Genomic DNA, 26,429 nt, shown 5'->3' on the forward strand with positions numbered 1-26,429 from the left:
CTTTCTCGAGCGACCGCGAGCGGCGACTTTCCCTCCTCTTCCTCGTTTTAAAAGCGTGATTTCTCGAGGAATTGCAATCAAGGAAATAATGCCAAATTGCTATCGCGTGAGATAAGTTTGATAATTTGGTAACCGTTGGAACGTTGCAATTTTAATATCGACGCGACAGCGATTACGTATTGTAATGCGCGACTTTCGCAAAATCGCAATAGAGACGACGCAAGGGTATATAACAATTGTTCCAGATAATTATGTAAAATAATTAAGACACTTAATTATCTCAATAATACTAAATTGAGATTAATGTGAAATTAAGTTTCTGCAAAATCGTGCCAGGGGAAATTTCTAAAAATGTTATTACTACCAAAAACCAGCGACAGATGAGAAATCGATATAATCGCGCGATATCACTACGGAAAGAATTAATATTTAATCTGTTCATGTATCCGTGGATTATTTCTGAGAAGAAATGTAGTTAATATTTTGCAATAAGGAGATGGTAACGAAAAGGCAACGGCTCTTTTCTCTCTCTCTCTCTCTCTCTCTCTCTCTCTCTCTCTCTCTCTCTCTTCTTTCTTTTTCCATGCACCGTACACTGATAGAAAAATATTTTGGATATTTGCAATTACAATTGCACAATAAAGTAAGTAACCACATGCTATATTTTAAAGCTGTATAATTTATAGTACAATTTTTTCATAGCTGGCATAACTATAAGTATATGATTATTATTACGAATATTATAGTAATAATTACAATAAAAATTAATATTCCTCACTATAATTATTTATTTTATTATGTAATTATAGTCACAAGTACAACACATCTTTCTATCAGTGTATTATTTTCTTTTATATATATATGTACATATATGTTAATAAAGATATTAAAAATAGTTACGACAAACGGGTCATTTCCACGTTTCTCTCATGACGCAGTCACGGGAGCCTGCAAGACGCGATTTGTTAAATCTCGCATCTGCGACCTTCCTCTTTCCAAGGTACGGAGTCGACCGTGCGAATTTTAACGCGCAGCATGCAAAACGGCGTGGCGTGGCCGCATAATCGCCGCGCACCTGAATTCAACATACATGCAGTGCGTATATGGTGTGCACACATACACACACAATCGTACGTTTTGTATTGATGCACGCGGGAATTTATTCGATTGACTTGCGTTGGCCGGGTCGCTGAATGAATTCGCTTTGTTAATTTTATCGAACTCGCACGCTCTTATCCGCGCGTGTTCCGTGAGCGCCTCTCTCTCTCTCTCTCCCTCACACACACACACACACACACACACACACACACACACACACACACACACACACACACACTCGCTCGCTCGCATCGATCACTATCGATCGTCGAGCGCAGAGACGCAGGCGTTCCACGCATTTAGGAATGTTTAAATTTAATAGGATACGCGATGAGTATCGCGCGATAATCTCCTCAAGTGTATCCGCGGCTTGGGCTATCGATGTATCGCGGTATGTAATGCTAAACGTTTTATTTCCGTGCAAATAAACCAGACGGATATGAACACGCGCGAGCGCGAGTTTTTCTATAGCGGTGCGGATAAATCAAACGCTAATACGACGGCAATTAACCCGAGTAGCGTGTAAAACGCTTGTGAAAGCCTACGGCTCTTTAATTCGTTCTCGCTGTCTCGACGACGAAATTTTTTCTTCCACTCGATACCCGCCAGGTATCGTTGCTCGCCTAACGTCAAGGCTAAATTATCAGTGTCAAAAATATACGCGGCACGGTGTCGAGGCGTCGCTAACTGACGTGTCAGTCAGTCTGCAACGTGAACGGCGATTTCCCAAGCGAGCGAGCGAGCGTCCGCTGCGCCTAAATAACGCGTCCGCTTGTCGGGGTCTAATTTCGCAGATAACGCGCGACTCACCGCGAAACGTAATCTAGTTACTAGGCGTACAATCTAATCGACCGATTCGTATTATGTGTATGCATACCTGCACGTACAAACTACACTTCTATTCGTAGAATCGTGCACTAGCCCGCTTCCCGCGATAAAGTCAAGTTTGCCTTTAATGTTACAATACGAAGTGTCGATGCCGATATATACGCGTTACGCAACTCTCTAAGCCTAAATTAATCCCCGTATTAATTCGACTATCTGTTTTCGTCATGTTAACGCCTCTTCTACGCACGCGCGTAGCACTTCCTGTCGCCGGCGACGATATACGTACTCTCGACGAGTCTCCGAGATATGATTTGCAATGGAAAGAAAAGCGGACACCTGATGCAACCGTACCGTAGAAATACGCTCTAATATATTGATAGGGAGTAATCAAATAAGTCCTTTGCGAAACTTTATTCTAAGAGACGAGCTTCCTTTACAGATAATTTGATCAGTCCGTTATCTTTCTCACCGCAATACTTAATTTTTTATTATCCCGTCTTTCTCCGTCTAATAATTCAAGAAAGGTAAAAATTATTCATTTACATTCCACGGACAGAATATATTCTCGAGAGATATATTCCGTTCGTGGAATGTAAATTTCAAAAGTTTACCTCTTTTCCTTTTGACGAAATTCCCCATTGTATTATACCTTATTTTTTATTATTTCGCGATTAGAACATCACTGCATCAGCATCCTCGAATCTTTCGAAGGGAGGCAACTTTTATTTGCGTAGAACCGCGTTAGAAAGCGAAGGACGAAAAGATCGAAATGCACACGGCCATTTTACGATCGTCGGACAATTCTCGGTGCGGAGAACCGAAGGACCGAAGGAGTAAAGAGGAACGGGAATAACGGGCGAGATTCAGCGTCCGTTATGGTTCAAGGAGAACACACCGTTACCGGATACATCCCTTTTCTCTCGTGCAGGTGCTTCCAAGAAAATTAACTGGCCATCGCCGCTCTAATTGCCCCGACGTCTTAACATTACCGCGCAAATATGCGATCAGACAAACTGCGTTATAAATTAATAAGGGTTAGCGGTCATTTCGATAATAACCGGATCGATCTCAACAGTCGCACCGAAAGATTTTCCATTTTAATTGCACTAATAAAATACCAATATTCCGAGAATAAAGAAATAAAATTCATAAACGTACGAGCCGTATTTCGAGAAGGCGACGAATAACGTAATTCCGATCCCGTTTCTGTTGCAATATCAGAATCGTTTCGCTCATCGAAATAATAGGACAACGGGCGGTAAACATTTGTCGACGAAAAAATACGTAAAATTTAAGGAGATTAGATAGCCGATAAGCGCGGCGCGCGCGCGCGCGCGCTCGAAAGTAACGCGCCAAGCTCATTTTGTGGAAGCCTCGGTGCAAACAACCGGTCTTAAAAGAATTTCTAATTTAGTACGAGCGTGCGACTAATACTCGCGCACATATTTGCGTAAGGAGATTTCACGTAGCGAAGAAAAAAGAAAGAGAAATAGCAACAGGAGCAGAAAAATCAAACACAATAGCAGCCACGCAGCGGATTATCGCGACTTCTTTTTTTCCTCCTAATCGGATTTACCGAATTCTTACAGTTCTCGTAATCGGATAGGTATAATTGAGCGAGAGGAGGGCGGGGTGGGCGCGTCGTTACGCGCGCGCTTTCATGTGAGGCTATCGTAAATCGCGCGTCGAAAATTGTTCGCGCGACCTAAAATTGTCGTCCCGGGCGTGAGCGTTCCGCGCGATATCGAGCGCTCGCGCGGAATCGGTGACGGGTCTAATTGTGGGAACAATATAATTTCCCGCGAAACGTCGTCGGCCGACAAAGGGGATTAGGTGGGCGCGCGCGGCTTTGTCCGTGGCCATCCTTGAGAGCCCGCGTCTACGCGCCGCACGCGTGTATATACATTAGCCGAGTGCAAGCGACGGGCGGCTAAATTTTTCAGGAACACACACGCGTCATCATCGAGACGCTCTTCTTATTTTTTACCAGACCCCCCCTCTTTGCCTCCCTCTTCTCCTCCCTTCCGTTCCCACTCGTCTGTATCAGCCGTTGCATCCTGTTCGCTCTTTCGCGATTTTTCTCCCTGCCTGTTGTCGGTGTGTACTCGTGCGGAATCTATTTATACCTAGGTCCATTGGTGTTTTCAACTTGCTGCACGGCCGTGCAACAAGCTTAACCTGCGGTCTCTCGTAAAAATAGGGAACAGACGGGCCGAGAGGAGGGAGAGGAACGCGACTTGAAGGAACTCTTCGCGCGCGCGCGCGCGCGCGCGAGTACCGCAGGTGCGTACGAAATATCGTCTACGAATAGCAATTGCCCGCCTCTTAATATTTATACCACGTGCTTAATATTTGCGACACGTGGTCTCGCCTGACTCTCGTGCATCGTAAACGCGTAAAATAAAAAAAAGAAGGGAAATATATATGTATGCACATACATATGTATGTATATATTAATTGTGTACACATATATGTACATGACGCAGGACACCGTGCGTAAACTCGCGGGTGCTAAAATCCTGCACCCCCCCACCCCCTAAAAAAATACGCGTAATCTCTCGTGACGGTGAAAAAAAAAAATGAAAATAGAGTAGCGTTCTTTTTCCTCTTTCTCTCTCTCTCTCCTTCTTTTTGCGCGCGCATGCGGCACGGTAACGTGACGAAATCGGGTACGTAAAAAATACAAAAAAAAAGACGAAAAAGAAAACGAGGAAAAAAAACGGTTACTCCCACGCGGCCGGGAGCTCTGCGCCAGACGAGGTGTGGTGCGGCGTGAAAAACGAGAGTGAACGCGTAGAGTCGAGCGCGTACACGCGGCGGGGCACGATGGCAACCGTGCCACGGTCGCCGCACGGCCCCAGAGCAATCGAGCGCCTCTTGCGGCGTAGAACGAGCGAGCGAGCGAGCGAGCGAGCGAACGAACGAACGAGGGGCAACGAATTACGTCATGTGCCAGGCACTCTCTAACGTCTGGCATTATCTTCGTCTAGCGCAAGTCTAGTCGCGCCAATCCAAACGGTACTAACGCCGCGCTACGCTACCGCCGACGCTGCCGCCGGTCGCTTTGCTGTCGCCGCCGCCGCCGCCGCCGTCGCCGTCACCTTCGCCGTCTGGCATACATACATAGGCAAGGGCACACGAGCAAGAGAGACACGTCACCGTATGTGGATTCATGAAAGGACACACGCGCGCGTGTTCTAGCGCTAACTAGGTGTTTGACGATGCGTGTGCGAGTGTCGAGGCGGACACGGATACACGCGCACACGTGCGCGCGCTTACAAGCTGCAACGCCGCGAATACGCACGTCTACATATGCATATTTGCATGCACGCGTATACCGCTATATGACTCGCGCGACAGATACATGCAAACGCTTGTCTCCCCCACCTTTTTTCTCTCTCGCTCTCTTTCTCTTTCATTCTCCCTCTTTTTCCTTCGCACTCTTTTTCGTTTTCGCCCTCTTCTCCGCGCCACCCCCTTCTTCCCACCCGATCGCTGCTTCTTCCTCTTTCGCTCTCACCCTTACGTATTCTCTCCGTCTATCCCTCTCTTATTCCCTGCCTCCCTCCGCCCTCTTTAAGTACCCCCTCCCGAATTTTTTACTCGCACACACACACACACACACACACACTCTCTCTCTCTCTTTCTCTCATTCTCTCCCTCTCCTCCTCTATACCATTCGTCTCGCTCTACTCCATGCCCTCTCTCTCTGTCTCCCCCAAACTTCTTCCTCTGTCTCTAGCGACCGCGTATACCGTGGAAGCCGCACAGGCGGCCGAAGGCCACCGGTCTCAGCTGTGGACGTACCTTGATCGTCAAGCGAGAAGTGAAGTGTTGGACCTCCTTTGCCCGGCGTCCTTGCGTCGTCGATGCTGAGCCCCGTAGTTCTGTCGTTCCGATGCGACGAAAATGACGATCGGACGTCTCGGTGGTCGGCGGGAGCGAACGTCTTTCCTCCGACTTCCGCCGATTTCTTCTGGCCGCGCCGAAATACCGCGCCGAGTAGGCAGACGCCTGTCTCTCGCTCTCTTTTTACTCTCGCCTTTCTTTTCTTTCCCTCTTTCTTTCTTTCGACTATCTTTTCTTCAGTTTTCGAGTCGCTGCCGGCTGATCTCTATCCGTGTCTCACAATGTTTTTATCCGTTGGTGGAAATTGAACGAAATGACGCGTGGATCTTCTTCGGAGAACGAATAAATCGTTATTAGCGATTAACGTACGATGTCGCATGAGAGAGTCGCATGTTCTCACACACCTCAGCGAGGCTCGATAATCGAGCGAGATTATCCGAATCTTCTCAGATTTTTCACAGTCGCCTCGAAACCGAAAGACATCACCCTTGAGATCGTCGTCGATCTCGAAGACACACGAAAATCGCGTAACGAAAAATAAAAAAATCTCTGGCCTTTTCCTCGCGCTAGCTCTTTCCCATTCTTCTTCCTCTCCTGTAACTGGTCCCGAAATTGACGCGTGGCGCACTTTCCTTTTCGAATGGCTTCTTTTCCGCTCGCTCGCTCGCCGTCACGATCTGCGCTCTTCAGATCGGTCCGCGGGTAATCCGCGTCGATCGCCTCGGAGATCGTCGTAGATTCGTCGACCTCCGGGACACCCACCGGGATGAGTCGGACGATTGACGAAAAACGTCAGGCGAGATTTAATAGCGCGTGTATCATCGCAGATCACTCACTTCACCGCGCGTGACCGCGAGGAAGGACCACCGCGTTTCTCTCTCCTCAAGGAAATCGTCTCCCTTTCCCTCTTCTTCTCGTGTAGAACGCGCGTAACTGGATCACCGTAACGCGTACTCGCGATCCCGTCGATACACGCATGGGCGCGCACTGCTTTTTCCGCCTTGTCCTCCGTGACGTCGTCGGTATAACTGAAGAATGCACACTTCTTCTTCTTCTTCTTCTCTCTCCCCGGTTTTTTTTTCTTTTCTTCTCTTGATCACTCCGGGTTAATGTATTCTTCCGAAACGCACGCGACAATCCTCGTCGAGCAAGGAAAGGGGAGCGAAACACGTAGGACTTGGCAGAGGAGGACGAAATTGATAACACCTTCTTCTTGTGTATAACACGCGCCGCGAGATCGTTGGCTCGAACGATATAACACAGAAAGGGAGAGAGAGAGAGAGAGAGAGAGAGAGAGAGAGAGTGAGAGAGAGAAAGAGAGAAAAAGAGAGTAAGAAAGAGAGAGCGAGCGAGGGATGACAATTTGTCGATGCGCGATTTTAAAATGTCCTGCGTGTATATTAACTTGCGCGCCGGTTGAACGTCGAGGACCGAAGGACCCAGCTGCTCTCCTCGCCGCTTCTTTAGGACACACACCGGGGGACTACCTAGTCGTAGAGTGATTGGGAACGCGACTGGCCAAAGCACTTGATTCGCGCGCGGTTCGGTTTGCCCGTTGCTGCGCCTCTCCCGTGCAGTTTTTTCGGCAGTCCTGTGGTATGCGTGCGCGCGCGGCGTGCATGTGTGCGTGCCGAGTGCCCGCGAGCGCGCGCCCGCGCGCGCGTGTGTACGGGCTCCTCTTTCGCCGTGTCTCTCTCTCTCTCTCTCTATCTCGGTATCTCTGTCTACCTCCTTCTTTCTCTCTTTCTCCCTCTTTCTCTTTTTCTCGCTCCCGCTCTCGCTCTATCTGCACGAAGAGCTCTTTTTCGTTCTCCTTCCCTCCGCGTCGTTCTTCCTATCCCTTTCTCGCTTCCCTCGTTTTTAACACGAGCGTGTGCCGCCCGCTTGTACACGCACACACATACACACACTTTTAACACAAGCGTGTGTAGGGACCCTCACGTGTGCGTGCGTGCGTGCGTGGCCCCCGTGATGTACGCCGAAGAGCGGCCCTGCGCGCGAAAAAGAGAGAGGGCTCGAGGGAGAGAGCGAGCGAGCGTGTGTGCGAAAATGAACGAGTGTATACGCGGGACGTCTACACGTATCCGTGCGCCGTATCGCGCGTACGTACGCACGTAAATATACGTGTATGCACGTCCGTCCGATCCGTCGTCGTCATGTCGTGTGATGCGTGCGTGCATGCATGCATGCGTGCATGCGTGAGTGAGTGAGTGAGTGAGTGAGTGAGTGAGTGAGTGAGTGAGTGCGTGCGTGCATGCGTGCGTGCGTGCGCGTCCCGGGTAGGCGAGGGTATAGTTACCGAAATGTTAACCTCGTGGAACCACTTTTTATTGAGTGTCGCAAAATTCATAGGAACCTCGCGACGCGAGGAGAGGGGGTTTAACCAGGCCCCCGCTCCTCGCGACCACGCTAGCGGGGCTGACGCCGCGGAGGGGCGACAACTCCTACCCCCCGTGCCACGGGGTCCCCCGCGGCACCCCTCCGCGTACCACCAGACATCCTCCCTCCTCCGCCCTCTTCCTCCTCCTTCTCCTGTTCCGTCACTTCCTCCTCCTCGCTCGTTCTCCTGATCCGCGTCCTCATCCGCGTCCTCATCTTCGTCCTCCTCCTCCTCCTCCTCCTCCCCTCGCTCGCTCAACTCGAGGCCCTGGTCCTCGCCAATTCTTCGGCCCCCCACCATTTCCTCGCTAGTGGCCCCCAACCCTCGGTTTAGTTCTTTCCCCCCCCTTGCCCTGGCACCCTTGGTCCCGACCGTGCACCGCTTCGGCTGTTCCCCCTTGCTCGTCTCACAAGTCTCGTCCGTGCCGACCAATCGCTCTCCCTCCCTCTCTCTTTCCTACTCGCCAACGTTGGCCCATCCGCTTATTCCTCTCTTCTACTCCCTTCTGTTCTTTTCTCCGCGCTTCATGCTCTTCTCTTCCCTTCTTTTCTCCTTCCCTCGCTATCTCTTCTTTTTTATTCCCCTGTAACTTGTCTTCTCTTTTCGCTCTCTTTCTCTTTCTCTCTTTCTTCCTCCTCTTTCGTCCTTATCTATCCACCCTTTCTTCACTGCACTCTTCCGATCCTTTTCTCTCTCTCTCTCTCTCTCTCTCTCTTTTTCTTGCTCGCTGCCATTTCTTTTTCTTATTGCTTCTTTCTTCCCCTTTCGGCCGCTTTCTTTCTATCGCTCCTCTCTCGTTCTTCTCATCTCTTCTCGTCTCATCTCGTCTCATCTCTACCATCAGTCTCCGAAACGAAACGAAGAAGTCTCGTCGCTTTTCTCCATCTCTCTCTGTTTCCCCTTTTCTCTCGCTCTATCAAATATCAGCGCAAGACGACTATCTCCTTGCACTGGTGTTTGACACCGCCAGCACCCTGCCTTGTCCTCCCTCCCCCCCCCACCTGTCAGCCCTGTTACCACCCTGCCGCGTCCGGTATTTAGCCTTTACGTAGCCAAACTTATGAACCGTACATAGTATAACCGTTGTCTTGTTTTACGCGCAACCCTACACGCAACGTTATGCGTCATCGTCTATCGTTTAATGCCGGGTGATTGTACTGGCGAATTAAAGAAAACTCTTGTATGAATTGGAGATAAATTTACAGTGTCATTATAAAATCTATAAAAAGAAATAGAAACTGTTTAGGACACTATTGAATCAATTGTATACCTATACACATGTACATTTTTTTTAGTAAAAAAACTTCAATAAAAAAAGGTTTTATGTCATCACAATACTTTTTTATAGTATAAAAAATTTTTTCATCTTTATATATCGTCCTATATCGTCTGTAATATTCTGAAAAAAGTCATCTTGTTTAAAAAAAAATAAATTATTTAACATGTTTATTGAGAAATTGAATTAGCTCTTTCTGTACAATGGATATTGGGATTATGTCATCTATGGACAGATCTAAAATTAATAGCATCGCTTTCTCGACAACCAAAGGGAAGGGATTGGGAGCTCTCTATTTTCTATTAAATATTATTTAAAAAAAGAGATGCGCGAAATAATTGAAAAAATAAAAGCATACACCAAAAGAGATAGAAGCAAATTAGCTAAACCGTTCCGTAAGAAATACATGTCATCGATGTGTCAGCGACGCGGTGATGCGAAAAGAAAACGATCTCTCGCGGGGCAGAGACTGTTTTTTAAATCGCCATCGCTCCAGGACGTAATCGGTAACGATATTTTTTTTTCCTCCGTTAATTCGATTCCTCTTCGCAGATCGGCGAATTATCAGTCGCATTAATCTATAAGCGAATACCTTTTTGATGTCACTTGTAATCCAAGATGCATCTGTGTCAATACGCTGCAAGGTGTTTTCCCTCCCGACGTCGTATCCGAACGTATCTTTAGATTAGAGCGATAAACGGCGAATGCATATTGCCGTCCTTCAGTCGTTTAATCGAGCGGACCGCGATCGACGTTCGCTAGCTGTTGGTTGGGATAACAAGCTCGAGGACTTGGCAATACCCAGGCTCTCGTCGAACATCAATGAACAATGGTTTTAGGGTGCCGATTTGCATAGCGCTACAAACACCTCGGAATGCTTGATCCACAATTTTAACGCTTCTATTTTATATAGCGGTATTATATGTCCGTAGATTTTCCTTCACAGCTTTTTAATTGAAAGGACGGAGCAGCATGAGGCAATTAATTACGATTAGAAATTCTTTCTTTCTTACTGATTTTTTTTATACTATATAACAATTTCGCATGTTTACAAAATTTGTTCTGGTACGAGTACCAATAGCAGATCTTTAAAAGAAAATCTTGAAAAAACTTTGTGAAAAATATCTTATTTTTATTCAATGCATCTCTTTTTTTACGAAGTAAAAGTTTTAGGCTTTTGGATATAATTGCTTTGAATTAAGAAATCTAAGCATTTTAATATAATATTAATTGGACCATAAGCTTATATATATAATAGTAGTGATTTGATGCGGTTTGAGAGTTTGTTGTGTTCGTATAAAAAAAGAGAGATAGAGAGAGAGAGAGAGAAAGAACGCCAAATGCGTCTTAACCATAAATTAAATTTGCGGGTACAGGTTCATCGCGGTGTATTGTCGAATCCAACGAGGTGGTCAATTAAGAGCGAATAAACGGGAATTCGCAAATGCGATCCGCGTTGATAGCAATCAACCTGTCCCGGTCCCTGGATTTCGGCGCGGTATATACATAATCCATACTGTAAACGAGACATGTGAGACGATCGTGACACTTACAGCCTAAAATTCTGCGCTTATGCCAAACAATTGAGGCGGCGTGAACAAACTACCGTTACTCTTTCGCCCAGGCGGAAGCCCGTGAACGAAAGCAGATTATTGTGGGGCGCATGAAAGCACGGCAGAGATCATTCCGCGGAGAGCTACGCGATAATTACATCGTAATCGCTTAGCTCGTATGTCTTGTTATGTAAAATAATCCCAGTAAATAAAGTACCTTGACGATCGTCCGTTCTATTAATGCACGAAAGATGTTAATGGAATTGAAAAATTTCAAATTTTTTATGCTACTAGGCGCAGATAAAACGGTATAAAATAATGTCGGCGAAGTTAAGTGGAAAAACTTCTCCATTATAAACATGAAAAAAATGTTATTTTTTGTATTTTATACGAAATAAAAATCGTTAATCTATTATGCAGGAATTAATGTATACAAATTTTTGCACAGTATTAATGCAAATGTCTGTTGCGCAACTTGCACGTTAGCCTTGTGATTTGTTTTCGGCCACGATTATGAAAAACTCAACACGCAATATTGTTTAAAAAAAAATGCTAAGGTTTGAAAATTAAAATACGATTGCATATATTAGCAGCGATACTCTTCATTATTGACATTTACAGTAGGAAACAGCTTGATCAAAGTTAAACGTATGTTTGCACAAGATATTATTACGAATATATAACGAAAAAAAAATTCGATATATAGTCCTCTTACATAAGGTAGCCAAATATTTAGGGAAGAATTAGTAAAAATTATCGATATAGGTGTGAACGATTGTCGATTCACCTTGCCCGCATAAAAGCATGACGAGAGACGATCTCATCGCGGCTGATGCAAGCGCCATTATATCGAGTACCGCTCGCCTGGTGTATACGCTTTGTTACGCAATATCTCGAATCTGTAGGAATTTACAGCCGTCGTCTTATTGTCTCTCTCTCTCCCTCTCCCCCTCTCTCCATCTTCTTTTCTCTTTCTCTCTTACTCTTTTAGGCGGGCTTTATGACTTGATGCAAACGCCGGCTTTCTTGACGTCTGGAAAAGGTGAATCGAACAGGATCTGCACAAGCGATTGCTCGAGAAGCATTTGACTTGTTGCATTCTGCGTCGCCAGCGAAATTTCGTTCGGTTCCTTTTTATTAAATATGAAATGGCTGCTCTCTATACGCGTCATTTTTTTTTCCGCCGAGAATTCTATCGACGCACCGCCGCACGTGTAGCCCAGTCATTAATCCCTGAGAGACGTTCAGTAACATCGCGATACTATTAATCCCGTCGTCGTCTCTCACGCACATTGCGGGATATTTGCGTTCTGACTAACGCAGAGATAAGATTATAGTTTGTATCGAGGGCGAGACGATTTGCTAATCTATGCGCGTTTCGCGTCGGTCTCGCCGAGAAGTAAATAATCGCGAAGCGAAAATTTAAAAAAAAAAATTGCACGTTCAGTTTTTCGTAGCCAAGAACAAAAATCGCGAAAGAATAACTTGCGTTGTAAAAAAAAAAACGGACGTTTGCAACATTAACGCGCCACGCAAAAATTCATATAAATTAATGTTTAAATATATATATAGTAGAGTTCGCAATTGTGCAAAACTAAAAAAAAAACATGTTTTTGTGTCAAAGACATATATTATAAAAAATATTATAAATCAAACAGCGGAGTAAACCGGTATATTAATGGCGCTGTACTATAACCCATGATGAGGATGACGTTCGATGCGATTGAAACGGCAGAGATACACTCGAAGAATTCAACGCGGTTATGCACGTCGATCGTCGCGCCTGTTCTTCCGGTTTTGAAATCCCATCAGATCTTTTAACTTAACGGCTTCCACTTGCGAGGTTGCCTTTCTCGCGCGGATTACTATCATTCGCGTCATTAATACTTCGCGCGCCAATCGAACCTTGATCTACCGAGGACGTTTATTCGAGGAAGCGAAATGCATCCTCGAATAAATCCTGCATCCTCTTTAGTCGCGCGAATTGTTGTGACAACGCCGCTAAATCGCAATCAACATACATACGTGTGACACAGCGTGATATAACTTTCTTTATCATAATGTATTGTATGTATTATACTTTTATTTTGATATTACAAAAGGCACGTGAAAGAATTATGAAATAAATAATAAAGCAACACCGTCGAAGAATAATTTCTTATAAAAAAAAAAGAATTGATCAATAGCGTTGTTTTATTAATATTTTTTACGCGGCAATATTAAACCATCTTATCTTTTAGGTATTGTACGGATCTTCCCATCAAATCGCGAATTATTCGTTACGTAACGATCGTACGGCATTTTAAAGCGAAGTGAGTAATCGGCGCGAAGATTCAAAATCGTCATATATTTAGTCTAACGTTTCGTTTGACATCCGCGCGATCGAAACTGATCTCACGCGCAGCTATGAAGGATACACGCGATTCCGCGCGTCCGGGATATTCGAAAATTCCGACGACGTCCCGGCGAGCAAGGTGCGGCGGTCCTTTGCACGAGGCCTCGCTAGCAGATTGGGCAGGATGGCTTCCTGCAAGAGAGTTTGCTAGTCGATCGGGGGCCATGAACCCCGAACAGGTTGGCCCCTTGGACATTCACCTTCTGTGCCGCTTCGGCGCTCGTCCGCCCCCCCCCCTACTCCCCCTTTCCCTCCGTCAGGTCCCCCTCCTGTTCTCACAGTTGCTGCTGCATCTCTCGCTTCCTAAGGGTACGTTCGCCTTTACCCCGTCCTCATCCTCCTCCTCCCTCCTTAGCCCACTCAACCGCTGTTCCTCCTCTCCCTTCCGTGAGCCGTGCTACTCTATTTCTCGTCCGTTTGGTCCTCTATCCTCCCATCTCTATATGTCCATTCGTCTCGATATACGCGCGTCTATCCGTCGCAACGCACATTAGGCCGATGCATTTTTGTTGTTGTGCTCGCTCGGCCTTCTCTCGCCTCTTCTTCTTTCCCACCAGCAGCAGCAGTTGTTTTCAAAGACGACGAATTTTTAGTTACTGCAACGTGGTACCGCGGATATACTTGCGAAATACATTCACGATTATTTCATTTAATCCTAAACACATCGAAGAAACAATCTTTATCATAAATTTACGCGACCTTGTCAATTTTTCAATATAATAGAACAATCATTGCATGGAATATGATGGTTGCTCTGTATTACTTTGTTGTGTTTTACCACTAGTGTCTTCTTTTTATACGCTATATTGTACGATATAATGTATCTTTAAGATACATTCCATACTTTTTTGTTACATTAACAATGTTTCGTTTATAGAAAAATAGGAAAGCACTTCGGCTCTTTTTCTCAAAAAGAAATCTTAGAACATTTTGACAGTGTCTTTTTGGAATTCCTCGTTCAGCGCATTAATCATGTAAGCGTGTACCTGGACTCAAAATTTTTTGCTTGTGCATACCATTTTTTTGCGCAATATATACAGTCACCCGTTGCGGAATTACAACTTGCCGCGTCACTAACCCTATTCATCGCTCGATACATACTTTCGCAACAACTCTCGCATTGCACATTCTGTTATCGTCTGTTTATCTAATCAGAATTAGATTGCATTGGGCAATAAGAGAACAGTAACATCTTAAATACCAATATCGTGACATAGAATTATACCAACATATGACATAGAATTATATCTTCTCAACGAATTAATAATTTTGCGGTAGAAAAAGAGAGAGAACTGTTGTCAAGTTTATCGTAAAATTTGTTGCTAATGTCCCAGTAACTGAACATGTAACGATGCACAGAGCCAAGGTTGAATTTTTATAAGAGTTTATGATTTAAAATGATCTATGTAATTAACTAAATTATGAAATATACAGAACGTTATTGTTAACACAAAAATACGAAATATTTTTTTAATTGTACCAAAAATAATAAAATTTTTCAAGTATCTGAATAAATCAATATCCGAAGAATTTAAAATGCTTGTATTTAATGTTTTAAATGCTTATTCTAAATACTTGTCTTTAATTATTTATAAAATAAATTTTAAATATTTTGATAAGTACATAAAGTTTTTTAAAATTTTAAAAATATACATTATTAAAATATAAAATATAAACTCTATCCTAATTGTGTGACAAATTTATTCATTTTTTAACGTTAATTTTTGTAATATTTAAAACGTCTATTTTATAAATATCTTAAAATATTTAAAGTTTACAATTAAATTTTAATATTATAAAAAATGTATTGAATAATAACAAGTTTCTATGTAAGTATTTGGGTAGAGGGATATATTCGGTCACTGCAACACTTACCAGTAAAAGTAAAAACCGATCTGTGTGTCGAATTGAACGAATTGAATTATTTTCTGCAACCTTGATCCAGTGACATAAAGCATATTTTAAAATTTTTGAAATTTATAGAAAATTACTTTTAAACACGTGCACTTTTCAAGACACCATTTCCTCAAATGGCACATTAACGGATTTAGACAAATTTAAATGTCGCTAATAACTAATGGCTAATTGCATGATTGACGATATTAGCGATATTATTAGACGTATCTCAATGAAGTTAAATGAAGACTAATATCGACGATAAAAACCTTTATGTTTTACTTTGTCATTAAATAAGAGAGTCGAATCAGATACCTCCATGATTCTCATTATTCACGATTGCAATACCGTTTCGTAATATTCTAGCAGACACACGCAAGAAAAACCTTCTGGGAAATGAAATCTGCTTATTAAATGAGATAAGCAGACTTCGGTACCAAGAAGATCCTTTTAGTTTATATCTACTAGAACATTATGAAATAATATTCCAATGATAAACAAATTTCTTCGAGATGAGCTTATCGTTAGACTGTGAGAAGAGCTTATCGCTAGATATCGTATTCGAAGCTCGTGATGCAACACTATAAGAAAGCTTATGCGAAATGTCTGGAGATTATGCAACAGCATTTACCTGTCGTAACATGTGAACGTAATGAAATTTTTGCGTGCGTAATTTTTGCGACTATTCAATGGCTTAAGACATCGTTAATCAGCGTCATTTCATTTTTAATTATATATATTTTCTAGATTTCTAGAAAAAATGAAACAATTTCGATCGAAATCCATTCCCAAAAGTATCATAATACATACCCATATAAGAATTGATTCGATTTAGGTTTGCATTCCTATCCTATGATTCAAATCTGAACTTTGAAAATTTCGAATGTTTAAAGGGGATTTTATATCATATAATTAATCTATATTTTTTTATCTATTAATGTTTAACCTAATAAAAATGTTTTATTAATTAAAAGTTATCTATAAACGATTTAATTCGATTCAATTCGTCAAAAAATCTTGATCCATGTATCTTTCTTTTTCTTTCTCTACAAATTATTTTGTAACATAAAATAGTTTGATAAAATTTTAATAAAATTTAATCAAATTATTTGATGTTTAAAATAATTTGGTTAAATTTTAATGAAATTATAAAATTCCTCGAAGGTCATCTTGTTTCACGACTCTACCATGATTTTAAATGCAAATTCTAAAAGAAAATTCGTGATCATTCAATTTCCCTTCTATGTCACGGAATGCCGCTCCAATCACGCGAGATCGTAATGTAGAAGCAAAGTTTCACGCTAAAGTATGCCAATTATTGCGCGATGTCACAGTTTTGTTATCATTATACTTTCGAGAAAGCATTTCGTAAAGCATGAGTGTAATAACAGCGGTAGTATAATAACAGACGCCAGGCAGCCAGTGTCACGCGCCGAAAAACAATCTAAGGATCTTTCAGTGCGATATATGTATATAACATTACCAGGTATCATATTACGACATCGTTCCATATATATATGAAGCTTAGAATCATAATGATTTAATAATTTACGTTTGAGGAGAAGTTTTTACCTTTTTATGTAAATCATTGATCGTCCAATAATGCACACTCACAACGTTTACCATTATAGAAAATTAATTATGGAAAATTTTATACGCATACATGTATACTAATGTATAACGCGGTAGATTACGCAATTACAACAGAGAATATTTTTGCTGTTTTCCGTCCTATGCGCGGCGATTCAGCGCGAAATAATTAAAACCCGGAATACTAAATTCGTCTCTCTCTCATTAAAGACATTTAATTAAAATGTAATTTCCATTTGTACAAAAAGAAGACGACATATACACCAATTTGAACCGCCGGGAAAACCGATCGCTTTAACGTCGATAACGTCCGCGTGTCTGCGCGCGGCAATATTATAATCGCGGTATGATGATCGAGGGCCGATCACAATTGATTCCAGGTTTAGCTCTCTACGAGATTATGGCGGTGGGATGACAGTGCGTGAGAACCCGCCTTTCCGGAACGCAAATGACTGGGGCTAATGGATGATTATTATGCGCATCCTTGCAAATTTGACCAGGTAACGTTTGTTAAGCACGTCCGCGTGTGCATCGGGCACACCGGGCGAAAACCGTATCGTCGTATATATACGTTTCGTGGGGTAATAACACGATGCGGTAGATGTAAGATAGTTATAATTAGGCACTTATTCGACCTAGCAACGTGCTGGTTACCCATGTGAACTTCCTTTTTGGCAATTCGGGATACGCCGAAAAAACGTAAGGCCGTTGTTAGAGCGTCGTCGCCACGGGCCTGCGAATATATAACTGAAAATTGTGCGCGCGATCATACGCGCGTATCGCGCGTGATTCTCTTAATTAGCGCGTTAATTGAGAATGCAACACTTGAGCGGAACTGTACGGGTTCGCTTTGCCTGCGTTCACGAATGTGCGTACTCTCCTTCTCTTTCCCTCTCTCTCTCCCTCTCTCGTGACTTATTGGTGTAAATCCCTGTATCCGAAACGCTTTGCTCCGTATCGGGAACCACCTTGGATCCTTTTCACAAGAGGAACGGTATCTTCCTGTGATGAAAATTGCGCGAGGTTTCCGTCCAAAAACATGTCCCCTAAGTTTCCTTTCTACAGAAGAAACATTTTTTATTTATGTTAAAAGTTTTGTGCTAAAAGAAAGAAACTCAAAACACCCGAGTGTTAATTTAACGTAATTGGTATTCAATTTCTTAATTAAAATAATAATCTATGAGTAAATGAACAAATAATATAAAAATTATATAATTTTGAAATTTGAATTCTAAGATAAAGGTCTAAATGTAAACATGTCGACATATCTAATTAATTTTACTGACAAATATATTTTCTCATAATGTTTTCAAATTGTGGCGAAAAATATTATATTTTCTATATTAATTTTTTATATATTTATGTAGTTTTCTAACATATTTATCTCGTATTAATTAACATAAAAATGAGTAGACCGTTTATAAGGACAAGGACTGTATACAGACTTAGCACAACCGAGTGATTAATGTTAATGTATTTTTTGGACATGTTAGAAAATTAAATGCAATGAATAACTGTTAACTCTTGCCACCGTTAGATATTTAATATGTAATAAAAGAAACTAAGTCCCATTAAAATAAAATACAGTTTCAGAATTAATTAAGATTGATAACCTTCGTTAATTACACGTAATTATTACATACTATTTCGACATTAAGTAACGTTGTAATTTTTAACGTTTATTTTGCGCCTTAATTTTTACATTAAATAGACTTCAATTTTACAATACAAATTATCAAGTCTTATCAATATTTTGTATAAATTTCGTGAAACATTATTTGTATATTTGTCCACGAATTCTTTCATTTCTACGTATAGCGCTTCCTTGTTGGCTGTCCCAAATTTTCCGCACAGATGACCTATGTCACGCGATTATTCAGCTAATTAAGTCCCGTGGTAGGACTAACATCTGCCCTTGTCTGTCTTGCAATGTAAAACGTGTCCCGAAGCATGGTGCACCGGGAGAACGGAAAGGGTTCATTGTAACGTCGCGCTATCTAGCATTACGACTGATACTGTGACTCCGCCTTCGAAAAAATTATGTTAACGTTCCACAAGAGAGATTTAATACCGATCCAATGTCACGTGCGGCCGTTTGTCATCCGACGCACTTGTATTCGCACACCTGTTTTTTTTTTTTCCGAAAACGAGCGTACAGCAACCTTAATGCGACAGGATGTGCTTTAATACCGATGCACGGCATCCTCTGTATTTTTCACAAACGCTCAATTTCTGGAATTTGATTGTACAAAAAGAACCGGAAACAAAAAGTTGACACACCGAAGGGTACACAAATTTTGATATTCAACGTGACAAATTATCCTCACAGATATATGTACAATCAACAGCGGTCTGACAGACCGTAAAGTGTCAATTAAAAGAAAAGAAAAGTAGCGCATAATCGTCAAAAATTCATGATAGGGCAAACTAGGACTCAGATAATTTGAATATATTCTATGTTTATCCGTACAATTAGTTTGAAATAAAATAATGCACATTTGATTCGAATATTTTAGACAGTTCAAACTGTTATAACTAAAGAATGTTTTATAATATCAACCAAAATTTAATAAAATTTAAGAAAAAGTTTTGATTACAAATATCCGAAAGCTCTAAAATCAGTTTCTAAGAAGAAAAATAATAAAAAACTTTACTTATAATGGTTTATACAGCAAAAATAACTCTATTTTATTGCAGTTTTGAATAAATAACGTTTAAACGAATAATAGATCCAAGTAAACTTTTTTATGAATATTTATTAGAGTTTTATTAATATATGCAAAAAATTTGATTCAATTTGTAATACTACTATCTCACCAAATTTGCAAAAAAGTATATATAAAATGTAATTTTATATAAAATTCAAAAGCAAAAAATTAAATAACTTTTAAACCAATCAGAGTATTATGCTCAAGTTTACACGGGTACTCAAACGGAATAATAGAATAATCTATAAAATTAAAAAAATTATGGTAATACTGTGATACATACATCTTTAATGATGTATAGGTTACAGACCGGTCTGTAACGTTAATTTGTTGTTTGAAATTTCAACAATTCAAACAGTATACAAGATTAGAAACCAACTAACGCATTAGAAACAATAGAGTAGTTTTCATTATTCTTTTCTCTTTTATACTAGTTTTATAATATTTTAGAAAGTTTACGTTTAAATTATAGTAATTTTGAATTTTCGGACCGTGAGTTTAAATAGTTCGAAAGGTTCAAATTACTTGACGTTCCATTTTGAAATTTAAATTGTTCGAACCATTTAATCACCTGACAAGCATTAATGCAAACATCGCAACAATGAGCAATCTCGCCAAATTTTTATTACGGACTCTTATACCTGCCATCGAAGATCGATATAGAATTTTTTTTCCATTCTACTAATTTAACAACATATTATGATACGTAATTATATTTACTTATTCACATTACTTATTTTACAAACGTAAACCTAGTACGCGTCAATACGGACTCTTAGTTCGTAGACGATTATTCACACGCCGGTTCGGGCATTATGTGAAGCGATCATTACGGCGAGACGCGACCAGACGTCTTGACCTTCGTCTAAATTCACGTCAGTGACCGTAACGCGAGTCTAATACGAAAGAGAAATGAATTGCTCTGGTGGGGAGGAGGAAGGCCAAGCGAGTAGATACACTTTATCGGCGATGAGCGAGTACACTGGCGGCCGTCTGAATAGACGAAACGCCTGACTTCGTATCTATTTGAGAAAAGAAATAAAGGAGCCGCATTTAATAAATTGCTTATTTTTAAGTCTACTACATAAAAGAGAAAAGAATGTGCGTAAAAAATATAAAAGAAGAAGAATGTCTAAAAAAGATATTTTTATTATAGCTAGTCTTATTTAAAAAAGTGTTTATTTTAGATGGGTATATATTACATTTTATATAAATTTAGACATGGAAAAATTAAATAACAAAGCCATAGTTTGCTTTACATGAGAGAGAGATAGAGAGAGAGAGAGAGAGAGACAGACAGACAGAGAGAGAAAGAGAAAGAGAGAGAGAGAGAGAGAGAGAGAGAGAGAGAGAGAGAGAGAGAGAGAGAGCACAAACTAAAAATACTAAAATAACAAATAGCACATTGATATATAAATGTAACTCAATTTCTATAAACACATTTTGAAATAAATTCATTTGTTATTGCTTATAAATGTGTTTTCTCTTTTTTTTCTGTTGTTCTGTTTTCTACTATTTTCTACTTCTTAAGAATAGAAAATAAAAACTAATAAGGCCAAAGTAAAATAACTGCACATATTTTTCATACTTCATAAAGTATGAAAAATGTGTGTAGTTTTTTTACTTTGACCTTATTATTTTTTATTTTGTATTCTTAAGAAGTAGAAAATAGTAGAAAAATGAACAACAGGAAAAGAGAAAACACATTTATCTATGACATATCGAAATGTAAAATAAATATTTTATTTTAAGTATATATGTGTGTGTATGTATTAATATCGTTGCTTTTTTGTATTTGTTACACAAAATATCTATTTTTAATAATATTATTATGGATATGTCTTTTACATAAATATTTTTATTAGTATTTTCTATATCAGTTATTTTTTTCTTATCAGTTATATGAGTAGCACTGTTATCACATTGAATCCAATCCAATGAACATTCATGACAGTCTTTAGTCATTGAACTATAACCAAGAATATCATTGCCATTTAGACAAGGACACAACGGGGTCAGACTGTTTTTTTCTTTTACTTTATACGCATAAAAATTTCACTACTATAACGATTTTATTGGCGTGCACGCTAGAAGATGACAGCTCACATTTTGTCATTTCTTTCTAAACGGATTGCGTGAACAAAAAACAATCCCAGATAGCACAGAGATAAACAGAAATTAATAAAAAAGTCATTTTAAATAATATTTACAGAAGTAGAAAATATATGAGGAATTCTTGAGAAATTAGTCACAATTAGTTCACTTTGAAGTATTCTTAAAAAATTTATTCAATTAATACCTTGCGATTTATTATTTGAAATATTTTGAATATTCCTCAGAAATTACTAGAGTGTTTGGATAATTTCAATTACATTTTTCATGATTGGAATTCTTTCAAATTGACAAAGTATTCCACTGAGAAATAATTCAATCAGAGTAATAATTCAGAGCAAAAAGATATCAATTTGAGGTAAAGAATTAATGTGAAGCCCATTTTTATATCGATTTGACATTGAATTGTAAAAATGGACTTCGAATTGATTTTGATATCAAACTGATATATTTTTGATCAAAAATTTCTCACTGAAATATAGTTTGGCGAAAATAGTGTTTAAATATATGCAGCACAAATTAGTTGGCTAACGTTTCATCTCTGTATCATTGGCCTAATACTTTTTGGTGTTAAGAAAAAAAAATGTATAAAAGAACAGATCTTAACGCAAAAAATATGCATGTTTATATATCTTTGCAAAAAGGTATTATTAATCAATAATAAATTAGCCAATGATTTTGAGTAATTTTATTACTAATTTCCATAGTAACTAATAATGAAATTACTAAAAATTACTGGCAAATTTATCATTAACTAATAATACTAATAATATTTTTCTCTTAAGACATGAGACATACAAATAGTTGCAAAGGAAGTAAGAAGCAAAACAAATTATAAACAAATTATTAAACACACGTTACTCTTATATTTCTTTATTAAATATTTTGTATTTAATAAATTTACCTTTGTTGCTTATAATTTCTTACTAATTTTTAATTAAATCTGTACCCTGGACAATTCTGCAAGAGAATTATTTTCTGGTTATATATTAAGACATTGTATATATTATTTTAAAGTTATAACCTACAGTACTTACTGTCCAATGAAATATTTTTATGCTGCTTTGTATTCAACAATGGGTATTGCACGGATTTAAGAAAACAAGGATAACACGATATATTATCAGCATGAAAGGGCTCGATTTTGCAAACGCGAAGAAAAGAATAGATAAATAATGTAGCTGTGCACATTCTAAATTGCTTATAGTTCAATGGCTTTAGTCCAAAGAAATCTGTTTTAATTTTTTGCGAGGTTTGTTACATTCATTACTAAGCATTACATAAGCATGTGGTAGACAAGGAGGAATTCTATTTCCAGTTTTTTTTCCACCTAGCTAGAGCACGCAATTCGAGTGACTCGTAATTCAAGTCTCTCGCGGCTCTCGTGGCAAATAAAGCCAAGGACAACTGAATCACGGTCGAAAATTGTTTGCTTTCGCGGTTTGCATTAGGAAATTTACGAGTCTGTGAGGAATTCCTCCAGTGGCCGCCCACGATTGAAATTCGGGATATTGAACCGTCTTGCAACGCGTCATGTACTCCGCTCTCGATTATTACTATGCGACTACCGTCGAAATTTATTGTCATGAATCTCAATTTGAAACCACAGAAAAGCCAAATATTCGAAGACATCTGATATCAAATTTTGCTTCCCTCGAATTACAATTGTTACAGCATCAAATGCCGCGTTGCGACTGTTTAATATTTGGTTTATTTATTATCATAATTTCTATAATAGTTTTTTTGAATTATTGCACCACGCTGAATAATAACTAGTATGACTATTTAAAAAAAAATCATTTTAATTCAGCTCTCTCTATCTCTATCTCAATAAATATATAGAAATGACTTTTTTTAGCTTATTTTTAGAAATAAGCTAAATGTCAGCAGCTAGGTAGCTTGAAATTTTTTGTCATTGCTAAAAATTGGCTATTAAAGATAAAATACACTTGCCGTTGGATACAACTTTATTAGCTAAAGTTAAAAGCATACGTGGCAAACTATTTCTCAATATCTCACACACATAAAATCGCACGTTCGAATCGCAGTTGCATATGGAATGCAGCAATGACATCGATATTTCTATTTTAAGGCGACATTTTAGCTATCGTGGCTATATTTCAACTTCGTTGACTAATCCTTTCTCTGCGTGAAAGCTATTGTGAAAGCTAATAATAAGTTCGACGTTTGCGGGATACTTTGCATAGTTTGCAGCAGAGTGTTGCTCACGACAAGGAGCAATGACATCGAGCGTCACCCTCGTGTCTTGCGAATGCATGTAGCTCAAGTATAACGTCAATTCAACGTCGTTCAGCATTCCATTTATAACGAACCCTGCCGGTTGTGCATTTCCTATACGCCCGCCCACCCGGGCCGCGTGCAGCCCCGTAATCTTCCTTTTTATTTCATTTCGGCCGCACCACGTCCTAACGCGCGTCTTCCGCCTTTGCTCAAAGCGAGCTTGACTGCGCTTCTACGCACACGCACGCCCCGTCCACGTACCAGGAAGCGTGCGTTTGCGTTTTGCGGAAACGTCGAGTGAGTCCAGCGCATAAAAACTGATAAAAGACACATGTCCAATGTATAAAATATATCGTAAGGCGTACTCTTTGAAGATTAGCTTAAAAATAATAAAAAAGACGCACCTGCACATAAATCTGGGAATTCTTTTTCAACTGCAGGCGTTGCGACTGTTTAATATTTGGTTTATTTATCGTTATTATGTTTATAATAGTCTTTTATATAGTAGTCTTTTCTATAATAGCCTTTAGTTATTGGACCACGCTGAATAACAACTGGTAAATGACCGTTGAGAAAAATATTTTAAAAACAAGATTTGAAAGTAATAAATTAAAAATTAAATTTTTTAAATATAATTTTTATCTAAATTTTATTAGAATATCGTATTTTACTTGAAATTAACTTGGGTTGTTTCTGAAATAACCGATTCAGTGTGTAAGTTAAAGTAATATTTGTGATGAGATTTATTTAAGAAGATCTCACTTGAAAATAATAAAAAATATAAGAAATATTATAACTCCTTCTGTAAAATATTAAATAATGACATTTTGATAAGGTTAAACAGTTAAAAGTTGCAAAAGCAAAAAGAAAGAAATTTATTTCAATATGTTGATACATGAGAATAATAATTATCGTTAGTTTACAAAATTTTTTAAAACAATTGCTAGTGTTTTCGATCGCTGACGGAATACAAAGACGGATCTCGTAAACATCGAGTTCGCTCCACTCCTTTCCCGTCACTCGCGAGACAGCGATAACATTATACACCTTGACGAGTCGTTTACTCGGAAATGAAATCGCATGCGACTACCAGCTTGATTATCGCTATCAGGGCCCCGGAATAAATTCGCGGGCGGCGCTGAGGCTGCCGCTTTGGCGCCGCCATCGCGAATTTTCATCCCGCGAATGCCCGAGCAGCAATCCGGAGATACACATCGGTCAAGGTAAACAGGCGCGTTTTATTATTTGCCGGGCTACTTTGTTTGCGAAAATTACGTATTCGCGCGACGATCATTGTAACCTCGGTTACGTATTCCCCGGGGTTGATGGCGGACGACACCCGCGCGCGACCGGGGCTCCGCGGATCGCCGGGGAGGGGACCCCGCGACGAGAAATCGAGGGGGATGAGAGCGCAGCAAAAGAGTGAGTGGACCCGGGGGGGGGGGGGGAGAGGGAGGGAGGATGAGACATCATCATCGCTGTTACTTGAACGTTTTTGTCGGCAGCCAGGAGGGATGGTGGGGTCATTATGCGCAGGTAGAGGAAAGAGCACACCGAGAGAGCGCTAACCAATTCGTTTGCCGGCGCGCGTTATGGTTTTACTCACGAGAGGAGGTCGCGAGAGCGACAGAGAGAAAGAGAGAGAGAGGGGGTGGGGGGGAGAGAGACAGAAGCAAGAGCGTGTGCGAGCGCGAGCGCACGCGAGATCGAAATGTTATTAATGCCGGGCCGCGCGATAGGAGACAAACAAAAATAATTAATATTTATCGTCCGCGATTTGCGCGTGTATGTCCAATCGAAACGCAATATTCCCTCAGGCGGCCTTCGCTAATGCAAACACATCGGGTCCGCGCAACCATCGCGAAATTCCGACCGTACGCCAATCGCGCTAATTCGATAATGCTGATCACGCTCAACAGTCCCGAGCGCAGCTCTTTGCTTTCCTTTTTTTCTTTAAAAAAAAAAAAAAACGGTTGTCCGATATACTACTATACAAAAAAACATGCACACACATCTGACGGATATTAATGTAGGATAAGAAGAGTGCAGTGTGTGTTTGGAATGGATGAACGATAGCGTTTTCTTTGGAACGGATCTTGTTCAGTTCGACATTGCTGATTCCGGAATAATTTTTATTTTTGCGAATAAATCTGATGGAGGAAAAAGTATGACGGTATTACAGTTAAAACAATTTTGCGCGATACTTGTTATTCATCACGGTTATATGGTGGCAAAAATCATAAAACACAAAGCATTTAATGGCATTACTGTATTATTAATGTTGCGCATATAATATTGTCGCATGTAGGTAAAACTAGTTTAACGGTTTTTCAGAACACGCTAGCATAAGTTACAGAGAATACATTATGGGTTGCGTATATATCGCGGAATATATGGGAGGAAATTATTATCATCTGTAATTACCAATTAAAATTTGAAATGCGCAATATGCAATTAAAATTTTATACACGTAATAACCAATCCAGAAAATACATTTTGTAAA

The 26,429-nt window shown here is 40.1% G+C and overlaps 2 protein-coding genes across 3 annotated transcripts in view; one reads left to right on the forward strand and one right to left on the reverse strand.

Annotated features, from left to right (window-relative positions):
- Positions 1–7,388, reverse strand: part of LOC105832392 (broad-complex core protein) — a 69,374-nt gene extending 61,986 nt beyond the window's left edge. The window contains exon 1 of one of the 2 annotated variants that reach the window (XM_036286457.1): positions 5,734–7,388. The gene's annotated coding sequence lies outside the window, so the exon portion shown is untranslated. The remainder of the gene's footprint in view (positions 1–5,733) is intronic. The other variant, XM_036286449.1, reaches the window with a different exon arrangement.
- LOC114253910 overlaps positions 1–26,429 on the forward strand; it is an 85,272-nt gene that overhangs the window by 6,910 nt on the left and 51,933 nt on the right. The window lies entirely within an intron of this gene.

This window comes from Monomorium pharaonis, chromosome 4, assembly GCF_013373865.1.
Source record: "Monomorium pharaonis isolate MP-MQ-018 chromosome 4, ASM1337386v2, whole genome shotgun sequence".
In the NCBI taxonomy this organism is placed as follows: domain Eukaryota; kingdom Metazoa; phylum Arthropoda; class Insecta; order Hymenoptera; family Formicidae; genus Monomorium; species Monomorium pharaonis.